This window comes from Nycticebus coucang, chromosome 5, assembly GCF_027406575.1.
Source record: "Nycticebus coucang isolate mNycCou1 chromosome 5, mNycCou1.pri, whole genome shotgun sequence".
Lineage (NCBI taxonomy): Eukaryota > Metazoa > Chordata > Mammalia > Primates > Lorisidae > Nycticebus > Nycticebus coucang.
Genome location: NC_069784.1, coordinates 102,255,125 through 102,278,597, shown reverse-complemented (window position 1 = coordinate 102,278,597; position 23,473 = coordinate 102,255,125). Strand labels below are relative to the sequence as shown.

At 40.8% G+C, this 23,473-nt stretch overlaps 1 pseudogene; it reads right to left on the bottom strand.

Annotated features, from left to right (window-relative positions):
• Positions 1 to 7,112: 7,112 nt before the first annotated feature.
• On the bottom strand, positions 7,113 to 7,230 carry LOC128586831 (uncharacterized; annotated as a pseudogene).
• Positions 7,231 to 23,473: the final 16,243 nt, after the last annotated feature.

The window sequence follows — 23,473 nt, the reverse complement described above, 5'->3', positions numbered from 1 at the left end:
CTCCCCAAGGCTCTCTCCACTCTGGGACTAAGGTAGCATGCTGGCCTTCCAGTTCATATTCAAGTTTTAAATCTGAATTACCACATATAAACCCTTTATTTTCCACTGAATATTTATTTATGCTTTGGAAGAATACTTAGCCTCTCTCTGGTTCACTGACTTTCCTCATAAAATTATCAGGTGCATCTCTGTGGTTTCTCTGTTGCCTTCAAGCTTTCGAAGTTTCAACTGCAATATGACCAGCGTCTATGTCTGAATACCACTAACTTTTACCATTTGGCCTTAGTTATTTTGTTGCCATTAATTGTTCATCCCAAACCCATAGCACAGACTCCATTTTACTTTATTCTAGTTTTTTCCTGACTTTAGTTTTACGTCCACAAATGTTTATGAAACACCTGCTACATCAGTTGTGTTAGGTGTTGAGGCTACAGATTTGAACAAGGGGTTCTTCTTGCCCTCAAGTCAAGAGACAACTATCCAGGCATGCACCACATCAGCTCTGCCTTCCTCTCCACTTTCCTCCTGCTCCTGGGTTCACAGAGCCTGCATTTCATCTCAACATCCTTCTCTTTCCAACAGGTCCCCTAAATAAACCGTCAAGCAGAACGCTACCCCCCAGTAATCAGCACCACTTTCCTTTCCCCTCTCCCACATTTTCTTCCCCGTTCCCACTTCTGAATGTCCTTCTTGTACAATTTGTGGTTCCCACCTCCAACCCACTCCTGGCTTGCTGAGCCGAACCACCTTTGTTGCCTGAGGAATAACATCGGTACCAAGTCCTGGAGGGATGGAGAGTTGCTTACCAAAGACAGCAAACCAGGAAAGTAAATGTCATGGCAATGCAGACCCCTCTTTATTATCTGGCAGCCTTGGCCATGTGGAGAATGAGCAGTTTCTGATCAGAACAAGAATTCCTCCATGGAATGTTGTGCCAAGGGAATGAGAGTTCTGAGAATTTGAGTTCAAGTCTTGGCTCTGATATTTGCTTCCTGAGCAACCTTGGAGCAAATAACTTCTTAATTTTCCTGTGACACAGGAGTGCTAAAAGCACTCATCTTAAATTCCTGGTTATGATGGGACTCGAATGAGCCTTTTTACATGGAAGGGTTGAGGTGACCCAAGGATACTTACTGGTTTCTAAGGGCAGCATGGGGGAAAGAGGGATGCTGGGTATCTTTGAGATGGGGGAGGAGCAGAGGTAGGAGAAAGGTACAGAAAGGGAGGGGAAGGAGGCACAAAGACCACTTCTACGTGTTCCACAATTTCCTGTCAGTCCTGCCCCTAATTAAGAAATTCTGATTCCCTAGATGGCTGCAAGCGTCCCAGTTCAGGCAGATGCCTGGAGGGGACTTTGCAGCAATGTCATCTTAACTCAGGCTCACAGTGGGAGAGAATTCCTTTCTTTAGCCCTGTCCAACTCCAACTGGAATTTTCCAGCTCTACCTCTTCTGTAGTAAAAGTAAATGAAAAAGAAAAGGGTGTAATTCTATATTTCTGTATTCTGTCTCTCCTTCCGATGAGGTTGTGCACGGAGAGTCCCTGCTCCAGGGGAACCTCAGAAGCAGCACAGAGGGAAATGCCAGGTGGCACCACGCTTCTTCCTGCTCCTACAATTTCTTTCTTCACGTTCTTTTACTTTCAGGTCCTTACCGCTTACATCTTCAGTGGTCATCCTGCAAAACTCACATGGACTTGTACCTTTCATTCCCTTCTTGATTCTCTGTTTCTCGTACTGATCTGCCTTTCCTTACCAGATGGAATGTATTTTTTTGGTGACTCTTCACCTCATACTAAGACATTTGCTTCTTTCATGTTCACAGAAATTGAATACAGGGTCTGTCTCCGCTGCAATTTTTTTTAGGGGGGAAGATGAAGTATTTTTTTTCTGGTCTCTTTAAAAACTTTACACCCTTTAACCGACATCATCCTATCACCTCACCCCTTTCCCCTCCCTCAGCAACCAGCATGGTACTTTCTACTCCTCTGAGTTCCATTCTTTCAGATTCCACAGATAAATGAGACCACGTGGTATTTGTCTTTCTGTGCCTGGTTTGTTTCATGTAGCATAATGTCCTCCGGCTTCATCCACGTGGCCTCTTCTAATGCATGCCTCCTTCACAGTTACATTTTCCTGATTAAAACTGTCAGAAGTCTTGCTCATCTGATTTACATTTTGCAACGTTTCCTCAGCCTCTTCTGGGAACTATTTGATTTCTGAATACTCTGGACACAGAACATTTGTATCTCTGACCTACTTATAATAGTAGTGCTGCAAAACCAAGCCAGAAGTTCTCTTTCTCTTCCAGAATTTTTTCCCCAAACCATCATTTGTCACCCTTCTCCTAAAACTTACCTGATAAGGCTTTGTGTGGCTGTGGAATTGCCTCTCCAAGTGACACCAGTGTAACCAAAGTTCCAGTATAACTGGAGCGCCTGTTATTAGCCATGCCCAGGTGTGGCCTACCACATTTTTAGGTCTCTCTTGTATTTTATAGCTCAGTGGAGTTTCTTTTCCCCTCTGTAACACCAAACGAATCCATAGTCTCTTTCTTTATCTCATTTTCTAGGAATTGTAGAGGAATCGCCTCCTTCAGGAGGAGCCATTATTCATCACCCAATTGTATGAGGGCACAGTTATCTGTGTTGAGAATAAGTAAAGAAATAAGGCATAGTCTTGTCCTCTAGAGAATTATAATCTAGTTGTGGAATCATATCATGAATAAGCCATGTGATAAAATTAAGAGTACTGAATTGGAAATTCAGAACCCTGAGGACCCTTCCAGTTCTGTCCCTAACTTAATTTTGAAAACGGTGATGAAGGCTTTCTTCTGTGTAATCTAATCATCTCTCCAGTAGGAGGATTTTTGAGGTTGACCTGGGTTCAAAAGAATGGAAGTGCACCTGGGAGATGTTAAAACAAAAGTGGAAACAAGATTGGAGAGACCATGTTTAAAAGAATAAATAATCATAAAACTATCACTAAATAATCTGCTAAGGATAGATTTGATTATTTTAAGTGTTTTGTTTATCATCTCTTGAGTTTACAGTTTATTAATAGTAAATATATATGTATGGGAAATAATGACATTAGAACATATGTGAATCTGTGTGTCTGTGTATGCTTATATCCACATTTGAAAGTGATTAATAGGATTTCGTGCTGTAAAATGAATCATTCCAAACACTAGCCTCCACCCAGGCGGTGGGGGTCACTGGTATTTTCCAATGGCTTCTGGTTTATGTCACCGAGGGCATCTGGGTATTGGTGAAAAGGGGAAATGGAGTGACAGGGCAATCAAAGGGGACTGCCTGAGGTTAGAGAGCAGGTGAGGGGCAGAGCCAGGAATAGCCCACAGCAGGATTCCTGAGTGATAGCCGCCTGACCGCCGCAGGGTCCCCGTAGCGACAGCGGCTGGGGAGTTTATCAGCGCGCCCTCCTCCAGCCTCTGCTGAGAGAGGTGCTGTAGGCGGTGGGCGGAGGGCAGATGACAGCGGCTACACTTCTCCCTGAGCACCCCTAGCCCCAGTGCGTAGGCAGGAGCAGAGGTAAGCCCTGGCTGTCCCTTTGGCTGTAGGTTCCCCTTGATCGGGTTTGTCCCTGTCAAGAACCATCCAGGTCCCAGTTGCTGGCTCTTTGCCCAAGAGCAGTGGGAGGTGCACAAGCCAGCCTGGTGGGAAGACGACGCAGACCTGCACCTCCTTTTCACCCTCGCTGCCCTATCCGTCACCGGGTGACAGATGCATTGTTCTCCCTGAGCGGCGGGCAGCTGGAGCGGGCCACCGGCCACCCACACTCGGCTTCCTGCAGTCTGGGCGCGGGGCTGGGCGTCCCCGCCGCGGCCCAGCCGGTGGGTCCCAGCTACGTCTCGGGCGCTCCCTGAACTCTCAGCAACGCGGGCCAGAAAGCGTCTGTCGGTGGCATGAATGAATGAAGCTGGCTGGTGGTGCCTGGAGGCTTTTATGTTTACTGCGGGAGGGTGGGAGGGTGGGCGGGGAGCCCGGGAGCCGTCCGGTGGGACCGGAAAGCGGCGAGAACGTCTGCAGGAGCGAGAAGCGAGTGCAGCCTCAGATAAACAAAGCCCGGGCCGGTAAACACCACGTGTGGCTGTGGGCGACTCGCCTCTCCCTCCTGCCTGGCACGGAAAGACAAACACAGCCGAATTGTCCTCGGTGCTTTGAAATCACCTCGTTTATCATATTGCAAGGAAACGATTGGCCCCACAGAGATGGAACCTGCTAAAAGTTTCCTTCACGCAAGAGCTTTTCAGACTGTGACTCATGCTCATTTTTCCTGGGCAGGAAGGACCCTGAATGAATAAAATTTAATTAACTAAAAAAAAAAAAAAGGACACTAAAATTGCATTAGACAAATGCATTTCCAAATGCGTGCTGAAATTTCCTTTTCCAATCATGTCAAAATAAAATAAGACATGTCAAAAATTGAACCTGGTGTTTTCCCTCCTCAAATTACTTATGGTAACAAAAATATTACCATAATTATCCCAATTCACAGATCTGTGATCCTCTTGCCTTTGCCTTCTAGCCTGTCTGGCACATCCTACCTGCTATGAAATCCCTTCCCTTCCTCTTTCTCACCATCCATCACTATGGCCTCTTCCTTTGTGTTTTCTCAGAGACTGGCTGGGGCAGTGATCGCTCCTCCCCTCATGGGAAGACAGTTGCCATGGCTGTCGTCTCTCACTCTGCAGACTTCCTGCCATCCCTCCAGGGGACGCTTATTACCATCTTGTCATATGTTGATTGTCTCAAAGACGTGACTCCCTATTCTCTAGAAAGTGTATGACTCCTTAGTCTGACATTCAAGGCTTTGCAAGACCTTTATTTACCAACTTGATTTGCTCCCTCTCTATTTGCACTCCCTGCTTCAGTCAAAATAATCCTCCCACAATTTCCTGTGGGAAATTCAAATGCCTCCTTCTTTTTCTGCCTCTGTATCATATGCCCAGCCCTTCAGCTCCCTATGGAAACTTTATCCTTCTTTTAAAGTTCAGACAAAGTGTCCCCTTTAACATGAATCTTCCAAATTTCTTAGAAGAAAAAAGAATACATTCCTTTCCTCAAAACGCTTAACATTTGTTTGTATCAGTCTTGGGTAGTTATTTTACAGAGTTAATAATTTGTCCACATTATCTTGTCTCTCTATATCTCTTCTGACATACCCAGAAAAGATGGATAAAATGATTAGGTCGCTTAATTGATACAACTTTGAATATACTCATGAAGGGCCAAAAGTGTATGAAACTATTTGATTAAGAAGGAATAAAAGCAAACTAGGGGTTGTTTTAAAGTGTTAAAGTAATAGTCACCTCTATTTCCCTGCTACTCCCATTGCTGATGCTGGCAGTCTTCCCCCTACACCCACTTCTGACCAAGGGCCTGCATTGTGTGGGCTGTGGCCATGGACGACAGATCGGTTAATATTGGAACATTAGGCTTAGTGGTGCCAGGCGGGAGACAAATGAACTAACCAAGTGTAAGGGATAAGGGTTTACAGTACAATCTATAAGCAAAAACATCTACTTAAATCCCAAAGTAGAATCATTTAGGGATATGGAAAGCTCTCTTCAGTGGTGAAATTTTATTTAATATAAGCAAAGTAAAAACACACATGCCTCAATATGAAAAAGTTAAGCAAAATTGCCAAAGTTTGGCATTCCCCCAGAAATGCTCCTTTCAGTTTAATTTGCTTACCTGAAGTCTGAGATAAAACAAAATCTAGAGGGCTCTCTTCTAACTGCACCACATATTGTAAACAGAAATTTCTGGAAACCCAAATGGACCTAAATTGTATTCCTTCTGAATTTAGGCTATCTGTATTCCTTTAGCTGGGTGAGTTAGAAGGTCAAGAATGAGTGATATGTGAAGGAGAAAGAACCAATGCAGTCTGTGGTCACAGAGACAGCCATGGCCTCAGGGTCAACTGCTCTGGTAATAGGTCATGGAGAGGGGAGCTATGGACAGGGGTTTGAAGGAGAGGAGGGACTGATTTTGACCCAAAGAAATAGAGAAATATGCTCAGAGAGCGTATTAGGCAGGTGTGCATCGCTAGAGAACAGTGTATGGTCTTGGTGTGGGAAAAGATAAGAGAAATTAGGTAGAATCGAGTCAGAGGAAGGCAACAGAATGAACATTGGTTATTTTAATTTCACTGGAGCAGTAAGAAACAATATAGCCTTCTGAAAAAAAGGCATAATCACATTTAACCATAGCACAAGTCCCATTGCTGCTGACAATCAACAAAAGCATATAAAGAGGTAGATTAACTGAATGGATAGGCCAAAATCTGATACCCTTGTTCTTTTAAAACATGGAATTTTGTTTGAAGCTTTGAATAGAAGGGAAAAATTCTGATTTCAGTGAAATCACATAGCAGAGCATTATATGAAATACCTTCATATAATGAAGCAGCCCCAGGATTGCTGCTGTAAACAGGTGGATACACCTCCAAACAGTCCTTCTCCATAGGCAAAGATACATAGGCTCATACCACTTGCATGCAAATAAAATCAGACTGCACATACCGCTCTGTGACTTGCTTTTATACTTCTAAAATAATGGGGACAACTTTTTATATTTATACATGACAACTTTGCTCTTGTTCAAAAGTGATTAAAGAGTGAAATTCTATTAAATGAATATACTATAATTCATTTAATTGCACCTTAAGGTAGCATTTTTCTAGGTTTCGCTCTCCAACATTAGGAAAACAATTGCAATTTGTATCTCTTTTCAGTTATATTCATCAAGAACCACAGTAAAAATGGTCAGGTCTTCATCCCTCTTAGAAATTGTATTTTTCCTTTTGTGCAGGAAAAATAAAAAAAATTTTTTTTAAATATATTTGAAATAAGAATTTAGGGTATTGCTAGATGGTAAATAGCAGTAGACATAAATAAATTTATAATTTATAATTTTCTAAAGCTAATCAATTTTAAAATGGTAAAACTACTCTAGAAGTCACAAATGTTCAAACTGTGTGAACTACTGGTGAAAAGTATTTATTTTTAACCAATGAGTTTTCAAACAATTTACTAAAAACTGCGGACAGAGTTTTAAATAACTTCATGAAAACCTACGTATATAAGCAAAGCAGATGTAGCTCTCTGAAAATTAGTAGTGCTTTGCTTAATAAAAATTATTTAAAATATTAAGAACTGATAAGAACAGATACTACACATGATCTTAGCCAAAAGGCCGAGAAGCATTCTATAATAAGCATACTCTTATTTGACAATGTGAATGTTACTTTCTTTGCAATATTATTATTGTTTTGCCTAATATTTCGATGTACCAATTGTCCGATTCCTTTTCTGAATGTATTTATGTTCATTCGTTCTTTACGAGGTTTTTGTTTCTAGTCCTTATCTTAAACATTGTTATTGTTATTAAATTTTAAGCCTTTTTAATTTTGTGAAGGCAAAAAAATGGAAACCTAATAAACACATGTATATGTAAAAATTTAAAAAGATAAAAAAAATAAATAAAATATTAAGAACTGCATCAGTGTTCGAAAATGATCAAAGCACCCTAAGGCTTATTAGTGCGCCAAGATGCATATCATATTCATTGGGGGAAAATTGTAAGTATGCAGAAAAACAGAAATAAGAATTATTCCAGTTTGACCAGCTTCTTAGTTTACAACAGCTCTGAAGTGTTTCCTGGGACCAGAGGATCACCGCGTGGTTATTATATGCACTTACTACAACCAGTATAAAGAAAACCTCACATATATTCCACTTACTGTGTTCTGGTGACAAACCAGGTGATGGACATAGTATACATCTCAGCTCTACATACAGATGTTCTGAAAGACATAAATGGGCACATGGTATTGTTAGAATGGGAGATAAGGAGTGTTTGCTGTATGGAAACAGGAGCAAGATGTCATAGACTGATTCCTCTCCCTTTTCTTAGGAGAATAACAACAGTATACAATGAATTGTTCATTACTAGTGATTTTTAAAATGAATACTTCTTTTACAACATGTTTCTCCTTTCATACTGCAGCCACAACGTCATTTTAGGTAGTACACTCTCGTTATTTTGTTTGGTCCTTTTATCTCAGCATGTCTCTCTGCCACACAGAACCAGACTTCTTTTACAACATGTTTCTCCTTTCATACTGCAGCCACAACGTCATTTTAGGTAGTACACTCTCGTTATTTTGTTTGGTCCTTTTATCTCAGCATGTCTCTCTGCCACACAGAACCAGAAACTCAGTTACTTTAGCCTGACTCCTACCAGGAGAGTTGGGGTATCATTTCACTCCACTGGGCTGGTGGCAATCCAAAAGACAGAGAATAGCAAACATTGATGAACATGTGGATAAACTCTCATCCATTCCTGATGAAAATGGAAGGATGTGCAGCCACTTTGGAAAATAGATTTGTCAGTTTCTAAAATGCTAGACTAAATTGACCATATGACCCAGCAATTCCACTCCTACAGATCTACAGAGAAAAATGAAACATATGTTCCCCACAAATACTAACACACATGTACACAGCAGCACTGATCTTGCTAGTCAAAAAGTGTAATCGATTCAAATGTCAATTAACAGATGAATGGATAAACAAATGTGGTATATCTATACAAAGGAATACTATTCACCAATAAAAAGAAAAGTACTCACATGTGCTACAACATGGATGAAATTTAACATTAGGCTAAGTGAAAGAAGCCAGACACAAACAAACAAGATATATATGATCCCATTTTTACAAAATGTTCAGTGAAGGTTAAATCCATAGAGACAAGAAGCAGAGCAGAGGTCACCTGGAGCTGGGATTGAAAAGTGGTTGCTCATAGAGCTGTTTGGGGTGATGGAAATGTTTTAAAATTAGATTATGCTGATGGTTGTACAACTTTATAAATGTGTGAAGATTATTGAATCCTGTTCATATTCAAGTGTATTTATGTTTTGCAAATTATAACTCATGAAGAGAAAAGAAAGGGAGAGAGAGAGAAAGGAGAAAAGAAAAGAAAGAAAAGAAGAAAGAGGGAGAAGCGTAAGGAAAACATCTGTCTAAGCCGGAGCGTTTTGCCTTATAGGCACTATGTACAATGCACTCACCACCGACAACTCTCCTATTTCTGGAAAAATAAGCAAGTTATGCACAAGGCTAAGGAAGTTCACAGGCTGTAAGGGTGGAAAAAACAACCTTTCCTTTCATCTATTTTTGTAAAAGTAGCAGAAGCTATAAACATCTTCTCTTTCCTGAGTTGATAATTTTATCCCTCCTGACCTGTCTTTAGCCCCAGAGAAGGAAGTCATCTAATTGAAACCCCGAGGATGGAGAGGTCCTTGCTGCTCTCTCACACCCTCCTTGTCAGCACGCGGCCCCTCTGCTGCCACATCTTCTCCCACCTGCTTCTGACGTTCATCTTGTCAGTCCATGGCAAGAGAGGACAGAAGAATTAGCTGTTGGAGCAGTAAGCTGACACCATGAGCTCGCCCAGGGGCCTGGGAGCAGTTTATTTGTTTAATGCCATTTCCTCAGAGCTGAGAGGCGGCCCTTCCTTCTGAAATCACTGTTGGGCCACCAGCGTACTGTGACAGCAAGTATACACAACTGGGAGGAGGCCAGACTCACCCCATGTCCTTACTCTGTGTGACCTGGAAACAAATGAAGGGCTATGTGGATGCCTGGCTTCCTGGCAGGGCCCTGCCAAGATACTGTTGCTGAGAACACACAAATCACATAAAAGGTCAGGACAGGGCCCATTGTCCAGCTAAGAAAATTGGTTAAGAAGTAACATGTGAAAACTCTGAGTGTTTAATTTCTGGAATTAAAAGCACACACACTTGTTCAGGTCTAGACAGGGACAGACTTGCTCTTTGTAACCACATCCTGTGCCTGCTGAACACCTCCAGTAGCACTTGTTGCTCAGGATATGTGCCAACAGTGTCGCCTTCAGCCAGAGCAGTTTTTTCTCTTTTAAAGAACAATTTCCAAAAGGTTGTTTTTCATTTTCACAGCAAGTCAAATATCAAACTAAATACATGCATTGGAGGAGGATGGGGAGTGGGAGCATGTCAGTCTATTTCAGATAAATGAACCGATGCAGGGATTTCTTTAAAGATGCGTGTCCTAGAATCTCCATAAATGTGAATGAGCTCAGTAGTAAGTGGAAGCTTACCCCCTTGGCCACTCCCAGGAGAGGATGCTAAGTGTCAGACAGAGGCCTAAGAACGTTGGTCCATTCAAAACAGCCACAACACAGTGCAGCACGTCTTGGACACAAGTATGCTTGAGTTGCACAGAAAGCAGATAGGGCATGTGCCCAACTAGACTCAGAGTGGCACATCAGCCTTCCTGGAGTAAGGTACATGGGATACAGACATAATCTGGTCACTCCAGTCCTGATAAGAAGCACTCTTATTAGTTCCACCTGCTGTTTCAGCTGCTGCGTCCATTTCGCTGGTGTTCTGCAGGACAAAATTTCTGAGGCATTCCTCACATGGTAGCTCTTTTCCTCACCCATTTACTTTTCTATTTCCTTTCGCCTTCCTCTTGTCCTCAGCAGTCTACTGAATCCAGTCTGACAAAAGTCACTAGCAACTTCCTTGGTATCAAATCTAATAGATGCTATTTGGTTCAGCAAACTCAGCATTTCACAACATTTGACACAGTTGACCCTGCCTTCTACTTGAAACCCTCCTCTCTAGGATTTTGGACCGTTCCACTTCCTATGTCTGCTTATACCTCACTGGCCCTTCCTTCTCAGTCTCTGCTGGTGGTGTTTCTCTTGCATCTGAGCTCTATGTTTAAGGGCCCTTGGGTGTCCACCTTGGGTGTTCTCTTTCCCTCTTTAGATTGATCTCATTTGTTCTTTTTTTGTTTGTTTTTTTTTTTTTTTTTTGTAGAGACAGAGTCTCACTTTATCACCCTTGGTAGAGTGCCGTGGCGTCGCACAGCTCACAGCAACCTCCAACTCCTAGGCTTAGGCGATTCTCTTGCCTCAGCCTCCCAAGTAGCTGGGATTACAGGCGCCCGCCACAACGCCCGGCTATTTTTTTGTTGCAGTTTGGCCGGGGCCGGGTTTGAACCCACCACCCTCGGCATGTGGGGCCGGCGCCCTACCCGCTGAGCCACAGGCGCGGCCCGATCTCATTTGTTCTTATCAGTTTTAATATCTTCTGAATGCTAACAGCCCCAGCTTCTGTTCACTGCAGTCTTCAGCTCTCCCCTTATCTCCCTAGGTATATCCATATTCTTATTTGACATCACCTATTAGGTAATTCCCTGGACAACAACTCAAACTTTTATATGGCCAAAATGGAACTTCCCAGTCTCCTCCTCAGAATAGTGCCGTGCAGAAGGGAAGAGGATCTGAAATCCAACCTGTACATCCCTTAATAGACTATACACCCTGGAGCAGTGTTGCTGCATCAGCCTGCACCTCAATCAAAGGAGACACCTGTCCAACAAGCTGAGTGCCCAAAGTGGTGTGTCTGCCTACTGGACTCACTGCTTTATACTCTAAAAGCAAGCTACAAAATTTATTGGCTTTATTGACTTTATTGCTATTCATGTGGTTTCCAAGGATGGAAACTGACGGTCATCCTTGGCACCTACCATATTCACTTTATCAAGTCCTCTTGATGCCACCCCATCTTCACAGTCACCACCCTGCTTCAGCTGCCATCATCTATCATGCAGACTATCACACATACCTCTCATCAGATTCCTCAGTTCTTACTTGGCTCCTCTGATACATTCTTTAGAAAGTAGCTAAGTTAATTGTTTAAAAATAAAAAAGAGATATTTTTAAAAATCTCCCTTCTGTCCTGCTTTAAACCTTGGAATCATTCCCCACTGTCCTTGTTAGTGTTAAGTTCAATAACCTTGACTTACAAAGCCTTCATGATCTGAGCCTGCCTGCCTCCCTCCAACCTTGTCTCTTTATGTCACTCTCCTACCTCCTTCCTTATCATAGACCAGTGACAATGGCCTTTTGTCAATTTCCAGGAGGGCCAAGCCTTTCTCCTATGTCGGGGTCATAGTTCTTGTTTTTCAGCTGTCTGGAACATCTTTCCCCTGCTTTCCACAGAGATGGCTTCTTTGAGGTATTAACTCTAACACAATCTCTCTACCAAAATGGGTCACTCCTATAATGCCCTACTGCAGCCCCTTGTTTCTTTCTTAGAATCCAAAACAATCTCTAGGTAATATATTTATTGCTTATCATCTTCTTTCCACACTGAGACAGATCCTTTGCCTATCTGGTGTTCCATCAAAACTTCTGGGAAGACATATTCTGTACAGTAACAAGCACTTGGTGTGTACTTGTTGAATGTATAAATTAATTAGGCTAAGTTTGGAAAGATGAAGAAACTATCCAATGAGGCTTTGTTATGATTAGATGTAAGTGAAAGAAACAAGTTTGGAAACAGGAGATTGAGCTCACAGCTGTTTAAGAAGGGGCATTGGTCTGTTTGGGTAGATAAGTAGGGTAGAAAGATAAATTATGTAAATTGGAGGGAGATTGTGATCTAAAATTAACAAGCAGGGCCATGGTGTCTCAGACTAAATGAGAGACAGATATTTAGAAAGAGACATAAAAAAGTTACCTTTCTGAAGATAAGTAGCTCTTGATATCCATATATAACTAGAACCTTCTGATTGTATCTATCAATTGGTATTTGAGACAATTTCAAAGTGGTACTAGAACACAGCACTAGGACATTCCATGATGACTGCAGCAGAGTTGGAACATTCAAGTCACTCATTTTGATGTTAAATTTCCAAGTGTATTTTTCTCCTGAATTTAACTTCTGGTGGAGAATGGTTGCAGATTTAATAGCAGATCCACTATATGGGTATAAAGGTGAAGTCCATTTTCCCATTTAACTATTTGCTTACCAGCTATGGACCTTGAGGAAGACAATTACCATCTCGAAAATGTCATCTTATTTAAGGGTGGACAGGGAGGAGTTAATGATGGTACTACATCAGGGATTTGGGGAGTAGTAAGATAACCTATGTGCATGTAAGTTATCCAGAACAAGGTATATGTTGGGTATAGTGTGCTCCATTGCACTAAAAAAGTGAAGCCGGATAAATACAGGTATTGGTACAGAAAACGTCTGGAAAAAATACACAAGAAATTAATGACAGTAACTGCCTCTATGGTAGGGCTCTGGAAGAGTGGGGGCAGGAGTGGGAGAAGGATTTTCACAGTACAAATGCCCTTTCCTACTTCCCACTCTTCTTTCTTTGCCCATCTCTGTCTTTCTTACTGCTAATATTAGCTGTTAAAATGTACCACTCTTCTCCATGAGTCTAATCCTGCTTATCAAGATCATGGCTTCTAGGACTGTATATTTCACAGAAAATATAGAGATTATTTTAGACACATTTCTTAGTTTTGTGACCATTTTCTTCTATGTCATGTGCCTTGACGTTAGAATTTACTTGCTTTTCTGCCATTTCAGAAGATAAGATCCTCTCCCCTTTCTTTCTCTCTCCCTTTATCACCATCTTCCTCTCTGTTTCTATCTCTAACTCTATCATCTCTCTTTGTACTTTCCAGTTGGTATTGAAATATCTTCATATTTTCTGATCCTTAAAACAAACCAAAAAACCACAAACAAACAAAAAATCCTTTCCAAAAAAACCCTAGGCCTCTGTAGCTGCTATTTTTCATCTCCCCCCCACCCCCCACTTTATAGCTAAGTATATTAAAGAGTTTTCTGTATTTTCCCTCTACTTCATTACTAGCCATTCACACTTTACCCTACTGGATTTTATTTCCTCTGCTTCCCTGAAACAGTGTTCCTCAGTTCCCCAAGCTTTCTAAATATCTTCTAGGGCTTTTTTTTTTTTCCTGGGGGGTGGGAGTGTGTTGTTTGATTTTGTTTTTAGACAATGTCTCTTGCTATACTGCCTAAGTTAGTAGGAAACTCCTGGGCTTAGTAGATCTGCTACCGCCTCCTGAATAACCAGGACTACAGGTATCTACTGTCACACCAGCTATGACCTCCTGGTTAAGCCCTATGAACATATTTCTGTCTTTATATTATTTGACCTCTGCTCAATGTTTTGTCACTGAAGCCTGCTTCTTCCTTTCCAAACGTTTTCTTTTGTGGTTTCCATAAAGTCTTTTTCTTTTTCCTCATCCTACTTTGAGTGGGGATCTTATCCTAGTTGTTCTCATAAAATTCTGTGTGTGCCTGTATTATATGATCATCTGTGGACATGAACATGAATATCTTCTTCGTTAGACCATACTATCCTGAAGGCAAGAACATCATCATTTTGGTCTTTGAATCCACAGTGCTTAGGACAGAGCCTTCATCAACAAATATTGGTTTATTGAACATTGAACGCATAACATTTTCCTTCCATAACTTTAGCTTTAATACTAACTCTGAGAGGACCTGCACACACAAGCGCTGGAGAATCAAGTCTTTGTTTCTCTAGTTCACTTACCCCATGGGGAAATGAGGGACATCAGTCTAGATTCAGGTAAAGTTCAGAGGCCAATGATAAATCACATCTTTGATGTCCATAGTTAATGGGTTTATCTACGGCAATGGGCTTTTATAGGGAAAAAGTGGGGGGTTAGCAGACTAAGACATGTGATTTTTATTCAGGAACCAAATTTTTGAGAGAGAAAGTGGCTTGATTAAATATACACTAGATTATTTCAAAGCGATTGGATTAAATAGACCAATGAATTCAATCCAAGCAGCTATCTCCTTTTAAATAAACCTTAAACGGGATTGTTTGCAAGTTGGTTATTCTAAGACCAAATGAAATATGATAGTAAAACAGGACATTCCAATACCACAGGAACATGTCACTCGAGTTTAAGGAGTGTATTAGCTCTAGTTATGGAAGCTAAAAGTAATGTCTGAAGGGAGCATCACAGATCTTACAGGCTTGGACCACAACAGTTTAGAGATGCAGTCTGGGTGGTGACTCTTTTTCTAATGTTTTAGAAAAGCCTGTAATTGATTTATCCTTACTAACAGTGTTCAAAATATTTTGCAGCCATAATCTTAAAATATGTTTTGGAATAATTTGAATACCTGCATGTGTGTGAAAGAGTCCAGATTCATGTATTTACAGGGCAGAGTTTGATAAGCCACAGTTTTCCCATATAAGCATGCATTGATTTAACTATAAGCTTGACCCATGGAATTCCCTCATCAACTAACAGCCATGAGAAAACCCACTCTTGGATTGGAGACTTCCTCCTGAAAATAGAGCAGCTCTTGCCCTTTCTCACAGTCCTCTTGGCTGCAGGGAAACAAGAATGCTCTTTGTCAAGGCATACCCAGGAAGAGCGTTTTGGAGCTCAATTTTCTCATAGTGTATTCAAATAAAAAGGAATAAGATAATTTAATTTGAAATGTGTCCAAGAGTTTCTTGTATCATTCCTGTGTGTGGCATGTTTCTGAAGCAAATAAGATAGTAAGAAATCAAATATGGAGAAATTCAGCAGGATGTTTGATGTCCTAAAAATGGCTTTTCTTGTATCCCTCTTTTTTTCCAAAATAAAATGTTTGATGTGTTGGCTTCTTGAATCAAAGAAACAAACAAATAAGGATGATGACCAGATCACATCCATAACCTTGACTTATCCCAACATATCAAGTAGCTTTTCTTCAGTAGCCCTGCTAGTGACCATCCTTCCAGACACAGTGAACAAGTCATGAGTCCAAAAAGAGTCTTAGGTGGATAAGGGGGAGCCAGGTCACCATCCACACAGACTAAGTCCGAAAGACCCTGAGTTAAAATCTACAAAATAAGGAGGCTCAGTGTCCTGAAATCATCTGATCCAGCCAATTCAGTAGGAGGCGGCATCTCCTCCAGAATGGCCAAGCAACTTACTGCTGCTCTTGGGTTTGATCCAAAGTGTTACCGTAGTTGGGAACGGCACATAGCAGGCACTCAGTTAAGCTGAAACACTGAAGACTGTATGGTCCTTTTAGCTTCAATTACTTTTTTATTGTCCCTTTATTAGCAGATGGTTTGATAACATGTTTTTTGTTTATTTCATTTTGCATTTGGATAGTCAATCCATATATTCACCAGTTAAAGTCTCCACAACTATTATTTATGTGCTTAGGACGAAACACTATTTTTAAACAAACACATCAAGTATTATAAATATTACTGAAAGTAGACTCTATACTATTCAGGCACAAAGAGGTTAAAAGATTAGGCTCTTGTGGTCAAACTCCCTAAGATTTAAGCCTAGATCTCTGCTACTTACTAGTTGTAAGGTAAGGGAAAGTTATTTTACCTGGCTCTACTTGTTTTCGAATTTGTAATAAATGGGAGTAAAAATAATAGGACCCACTAATAGATAACAAATATTCAATAGACATTATTACATATAGTGGAAGGCATCCAATATGCAGGATGAAAATTTAACTGCTAAACACATGAAAAATATTCAAGTGTCATAATCAATGTCTGGAAATGAGCCTTGGGCTTTGCAATCAATCTAATTCAGTTTTGCACAACCATATAGAACTTGCTAGAAACATATCTTTAAGTGGGTCACATCAAATAGTCTGGTAATTCATTCAGCTTACAGCAAGAATAATATAGATGTGATTATAAAGTAGCAGGATAGGCTAAAAAAAATTTTTTTAACTCCTATGCCAAAATATATACATAAAAAGGACTTCTGACCTTCAAAGCTGTTACCTCATGATACATTTCTGTACATTTATTCTAATTCTCTTATTGTTGCTAACAATGTTCTTGGTTCTGTTTGGGAAATGCCTTCAGAGACAGTTTGTAGACCACAGGCAAAAATTAAACCAAATCCATTTTGGTTTCCCTTCACTTCTGGCATTGACTTGTGACTATTCCCTAAAATCATATTTAGCCTTAAGAAGAATTGTTAACACTGATAGAAGTCCAAAGAATAAATATCTGACCTTGAAGGTAATCATATTTAGCCTTAAACAGAATTGTTAATAATATTAGAAAGCAATCATATTTAGCCTTAAATAATAGAATTGTTAACACCAATAGAATCCAAAGAATAAATAGATGACCCTGAAAGCAATCATAAATAGCCTTAAACAGAATTGTTAACAATATTAGAAGCCCAAAGAATGAATAATTGACCCCGAAAGTAATGAATGAATTTATTCGACAATCATTCATTCACAACCACTTATTTCAGTGTACTACTAAAAGCGATTTTACAATATCAGTCCCACTGATTTAAACAAATTGTTCCTTAGAATGATTGTTTCCATGAGACTATGTAGAAATTACTGTGTGTATTTAATTAAATAAAAACTACACAAATTAGTTTACAGGTACACCTCTGACTTGAAAGAGTCCAAACAAATGCCACTGCTGAGATTGCCAGAAGAAAACTGTGATAGCACGCTATTATTATTATTATTATTTTTTTTTTTTTGCAGTTTTTGGCCAGGGTTGGGTTTGAACCTGCCACCTCCGGCATATGGGGCCGGTGCCCTACTCCTTTGAGCCACAGGCACTGCCCACATGCTGTTTTTTTTAATAGAAGTAAAGTTTTAGAATATTGGTGAAGTAGATGTTATTTGAATTTGTCATCACTTGGTGTTATTTTTAAGATTCCTATAGTATTCGTTCCTTAGGGCTTCCATAACAAAGCGCCACAAACTGGGTCACTGGGTGAGTCAACCAACAAACATTTATCATCTCATAGATCTGGAGGACAGAAGCCCAAATCAAGGTGTTGGCAGGGCCAGTTTCTTCTGAAGGCTTTAGGGAGAGACCTTCCTTGCCTCGTCCTGTTTTCTGGTGATTTCCAGCTGTTCTTGTTCTTTCTTGGCTGTAGGATGAATCACTCTGATCTCTGCCTCCACTGTCACATGGCATTCTCCCTGTACATGTGTCCAAATTTCGCTTTTCTTGTGAGCACACCATTCATATTTAATTACGGGTCCACCCTACACTAATACAACCTCAAATTTATCACATCTGCAAAGATCCTTTTTCAAAATAAGGTCATGTTCACAGATACCAGGGGTTAAGACTTCAACATACCATTTGGGGCAACATCATTTACTCAACATTTTATGTGTCAATTTAGCCAGGCAAGAGTGCCCTGTTATTCAATTAAATACCAGTGCAGATGTTACTGTGCAGGTGTATCGTAGGTGTGCTTAAAGTGCATACCCAGTTTGCTTTATATAAGGAAGATTATCCTAGATCATCTGGGTTGACCTGATTAATTGAAAAGCCTTACAAGCAAACTGAGGCGACCTGAGGAAGAGATTCTGCTGAGGATTGCAGTGTCTGCTTTTGCTCAGGAGTTCCCACCTGCCCTTCCTGGTGGCTTGCGCTGCAGATACCGGACTTGCCCAGCCAACTGCCACAATCATGTAAACCAGTTCCTTGCAATAAATCCATAGAGAAATATATACTTTGAATGAACATATAATAAAAACATAGTCTATATTTATAGAGAATATATATTTATTACTAGTTCTATTTCTCTGGCAGAACGCTAACTAATGCAATAGTTGAAGGACGAATGGACTTCTTGACTTCAACATTTCTTCATTCAGAAATCACATGCTGAGCACCTGCCCCACCACCTGCAGGATGGTATAGGAGTTATGTGCACAGACTCAGCGTCAGGCCCCACTGACTACTGGCTCTGTCACCATATGCACAGTACCATAACTTCCCATTGCCTCAGTTTCCTTATCTGTCTAAGGATGAATAATCATAATAATATAATCTTGTATGGTAACTAATAGTTGTTAATATTTATAACCAATGTTGTGCTGGAGCCGGCTCCTCCTGGCTCCAATTGTGATTATCCCTTTTCAATACCACATTTAGCTTCAAGAACTTTGGTGACTTAATGTTGGCTATGGTGGGAATATTTACACCGCAGAAATTAGCAAACAGTGCCCATCAGGGCTCCCCCGACAGGCAGAGCAATGCTTATACCAGTGTCTGATATAAAGTTACCACTCTGTAAATGACAATAAGTAAATTGCGATGTGAAAAAAAGTTGGGGAAGATTCATTTTCTGTTCTCAAAACGAGTGACTGCTTCCAGTCTATACCATCCCCTTTTTTTTTTTTTTTTTTATTGTTCGGGATTCATTGAGGGTACAATAAGCCAGGTTACACTGATTGCAATTGTTAGGTAAAGTCCCTCTTGCAATCATGTCTTGCCCCCATAAAGTGTGACACACACCAAGGCCCCAACCCCCTCCCTCCGTCTCTCTTTCTGCTTCCTCCCCCATAACCTTAATTGTCATTAATTGTCCTCATATCAAAATTGAGTACATAGGATTCATGCTTCTCCATTCTTGTGATGCTTTACTAAGAATAATGTCTTCCACTTCCATCCAGGTTAATATGAAGGATGTAAAGTCTCCATTTTTTTTTAATGGCTGAATAGTATTCCATGGTATACAAATACCACAGCTTGTTAATCCATTCCTGGGTTGGTGTGCATTTAGGCTGTTTCCACATTTTGGCGATTGTAAATTGAGCTGCAATAAACACTCTAGTACAAGTGTCCTTATGATAAAAGGATTTTTTTCCTTCTGGGTAGATGCCCAGTAATGGGATTGCAGGATCAAATGGGAAGTCTAGCTTGAGTGCTTTGAGGTTTCTCCATACTTCTTTCCAGAAAGGTTGTACTAGTTTGCAGTCCCACCAGCAGTGTAAAAGTGCTCCCTTCTCTCCACATCCACGCCAGCATCTGCAGTTTTGAGATTTTGTGATGTGGGCCATTCTCACTGGGGTTAGATGATATCTCAGGGTTGTTTTGATTTGCATTTCTCTAATATATAGAGATGATGAACATTTTTTCATGTGTTTGTTAGCCATTCGTCTGTCGTCTTTAGAGAAAGTTCTATTCATGTCTCTTGCCCATTGATATAAGGGATTGTTGGCTTTTTTCATGTGGATTAATTTGAGTTCTCTATAGATCCTAGTTATCAAGCTTTTGTCTGATTGAAAATATGCAAATATCCTTTCCCATTGTGTAGGTTGTCTCTTTGCTTTGGTTGTTGTCTCCTTAGCTGTACAGAAGCTTTTCAGTTTAATGAAGTCCCATTTGTTTATTTTTGTTGTTGTTGCAATTGCCATGGCAGTCTTCTTCATGAAGTTTTTCCCCAGGCCAATATCTTCCAGTGTTTTTCCTATGCTTTCTTTGAGGATTTTTATTGTTTCATGCCTTAAATTTAAGTCCTTTATCCATCTTGAATCAATTTTTGTGAGTGGGGAAAGGTGTGGGTCCAGTTTCAGTCTTTTACATGTAGACATCCAGTTCTCCCAACACCATTTATTGAATAGGGAGTCTTTCCCCCAAGGTATGTTCTTGTTTGGTTTATCAAAGATTAGGTGGTTATAGGATGTTAGTTTCATTTCTTGGTTTTCAATTCAATTCCAAGTGTCTATGTCTCTGTTTTTGTGCCAGTACCATGCTGTCTTGAGCAAAATGGCTTTGTAGTACAGACTAAAATCTGGTATGCTGATGCCCCCAGCTTTATTTTTGTTACTAAGGACTGCCTTAGCTATACGGGTTTTTTTCCGGTTCCATACAAAACACAGAATCATTTTTTCCAAATCTTGACAGTACGATGTTGGTATTTTGATAGGAATGGCATTGAATAGGTAGATTGCTTTGGGAAGTATAGACATTTTAACAATGTTGATTCTTCCCATCCATGAGCATGGTATGTTCTTCCATTTGTTAATATCCTCTGCTATTTCCTTTCTGAGGATTTCATAGTTTTCTTTATAGAGGTCCTTCACCTCCTTCGTTAGGTATATTCCTAGGTATTTCATTTTCTTTGAAACTATGGTGAAGGGAGTTGTGTCCTTAATTAGCTTCTCATCTTGACTGTTATTGGTGTATACAAAGGCTACTGACTTGTGGACATTGATTTTATATCCTGAAACATTACTGTATTTTTTGATGACTTCTAGGAGTCTTGTGGTTGAGTCTTTGGGGTTCTCTAAGTATAAGATCATGTCGTCAGCAAAGAGGGAGAGTTTGACCTCCTCTGCTCCCATTTGGATTCCCTTTATTTCCTTGTCTTGCCTAATTGTATTGGCTAGAACTTCCAGCACTATGTTGAATAGTAAAGGTGACAGAGGACAACCTTGTCTGGTTCCAGTTCTAAGAGGAAAAGCTTTCAGTTTTACTCCATTCAGTAAAATATTGGCTGTGGGTTTGTCATAGATAGCTTCAGTCAGTTTTAGAAATGTGCCACCTATGCCTATACTCTTCAGTGTTCTAATTAGAAAAGGATGCTGGATTTTATCAAATGCTTTTTCTGCATCTATTGAGAGGATCATGTGATCTTTATTTTTGCCTCTGTTAATATGGTGGATAACGTTTATGGACTTGCGTATGTTAAACCAGCCTTGCATCCCTGGGATGAAGCCTACTTGATCATGATGAATGACTTTTTTGATGATAAGCTGTAATCTACTGGCTAGGATTTTGTTGAGAATTTTTGCATCTATATTCATGAGTGAGATTGGTCTGAAATTCTCCTTTTTGTTTGGGTCTTTTCCAGGTTTTGGTATCAGGGCGATGTTTGCTTCATAGAATGTGTTGGGGAAGATTCCTTCTTCCTATACCATCCCCTTTGTATAAAATAGACACTCCTTCTTCAAGACACTTCGGGCACCAGGAAGGAAATCGCTATATTAAAGTAAGTCTGCGGTGTGAATGGCAATACCTAGAATTATGTAACGCACAACCTGGACTACACTTACCCTCCCTCCAAGGGGACTTACTTATGCCCACAGTGACTATTTCATTTTCCATTCATGTTTTACAGGTAATTTTTCCCATTCAGTAAGTATGTGAGCTCTTCCTCTATCTTTATTTAAAGTATTATACAATGCTTGCAAAGAAATTGCTTGAAAATAAAGATATTTATTAAATAAAATAAAGCATTTTCTATTCCAAGACATTTTGAAGTATCTTTTTAGTGGAGAAACGGACCTCGGCAAGAGGATCAGAAAGAGAAATAATAAACAGTCACTGGAAACACAAATGGTGCTGGGAGGGGACAGGGACACATATTTATAAAATAACTAGACTAAAACTGGACAGTGCACAAGAATAGCAAAAAAAAAAACAAAAAAAGACAACAATAATAACAATGAGGACTTAACAGTGAAGAGCTCTTAGAATGTTTTGAGAACGAATTCTCTCCTGCCTATGCCCCCACGCCCGCACCGCTGGGGCCTGCAGTCCGAGCCAGGCCAGCTGCACAGGCCCCCGTGGGCCACCTAGAGAGCCACCCTCAAGATGCCTCCCCGGACGTTCTTGGTGCTCTCGCTGAATCTGCAGCTTCAGCTTCTGTCTCTAAGATAAGAAATGAAAGCCCCAGAGCTGCATTAACAGGGCCAAAAGCACGCGGAACCCAAGCCAGCAGTTAGGGCGAAACGTCCCGGATTCCCATGAGAAACTCTGCGGGTCTAGTTCCTCTACGTCACCTGAGTCTCCAAACAGGAGGCCACGAGAGTTTAAAAATACTGTGAGTCCTCGAGATTTTCCCGGCCATATTTAGTTCACTTGTCTCATAGTCGTTGAAAAGAAACAAAGAGAGATGGAGGGAGAGAAGAAGCAAAGGGCAAAGCTGCGTGGCAAGTTAGGAACCTGCGTGCCACACGCCGCCGCCCCCTCCTGCCCCTTCTCGCCCTCCCAGCCCCCAGGGCTTCCCGAGCCAGTTTTCTCTGCAGGGCAGCTCAGCCAAGGTACTCCTCCGCCATCCCTGGACATCTGTTTGGCTTGTCTATTTTCTGCTACAGGCAGAGGACAGGAAGGAAGAGTTTGTTTCCTGTAAATAGAGGGAGAGAAAATTACAGCTATTATTGTTTTGACAACGGAAGCCCTCCCTGAAGCTTGTACCAGGGTTCATTCCTGACAGGCATCAGGTCTGAGCTGCCGACTCTCGGGCAGAAATTCCTCCCAAGGGTCTCCGAGGAAAGCTGAAAGGAAGCCTTGATGGCTTTGCATTAGATGTCTAATAGCATAAGATGTAATTCTGAGCAATCTTGATATGGGGCTGTGGAAATGGAATGCAGCCTGTGCTTTGATGAATGTTTTGATACAACCTCCGCTACCCCACGGGAGCATGCTGGATCTGGACCCTTAAGCACACACACCAGTTCAAGCAGACACACGCCGCAGGGTGGAAAATGCCGCGATAAGGCCAATTTCTTATGCTTATCTTTTAACTATCTCCCCCAGTTCCCTGCCCTCCCAAATTTCACTGCTTTAGAACAGGGGTTCTCAACCTTTCTAATGCCTCCTAATGCCGCGACCCTTTCATACAGTGTCTCATGTTGTGGTGACCCCCAAGCATAAAATTATTTTGATTGCTACTTCATAACTGTAATTTTGCCACTGTTATGAATCGTAATATAAATATCTGATATGCAGGATGTATTTTCATTGTTACAAAGGGGCCGCAACCCACAGGTTGAGAACCG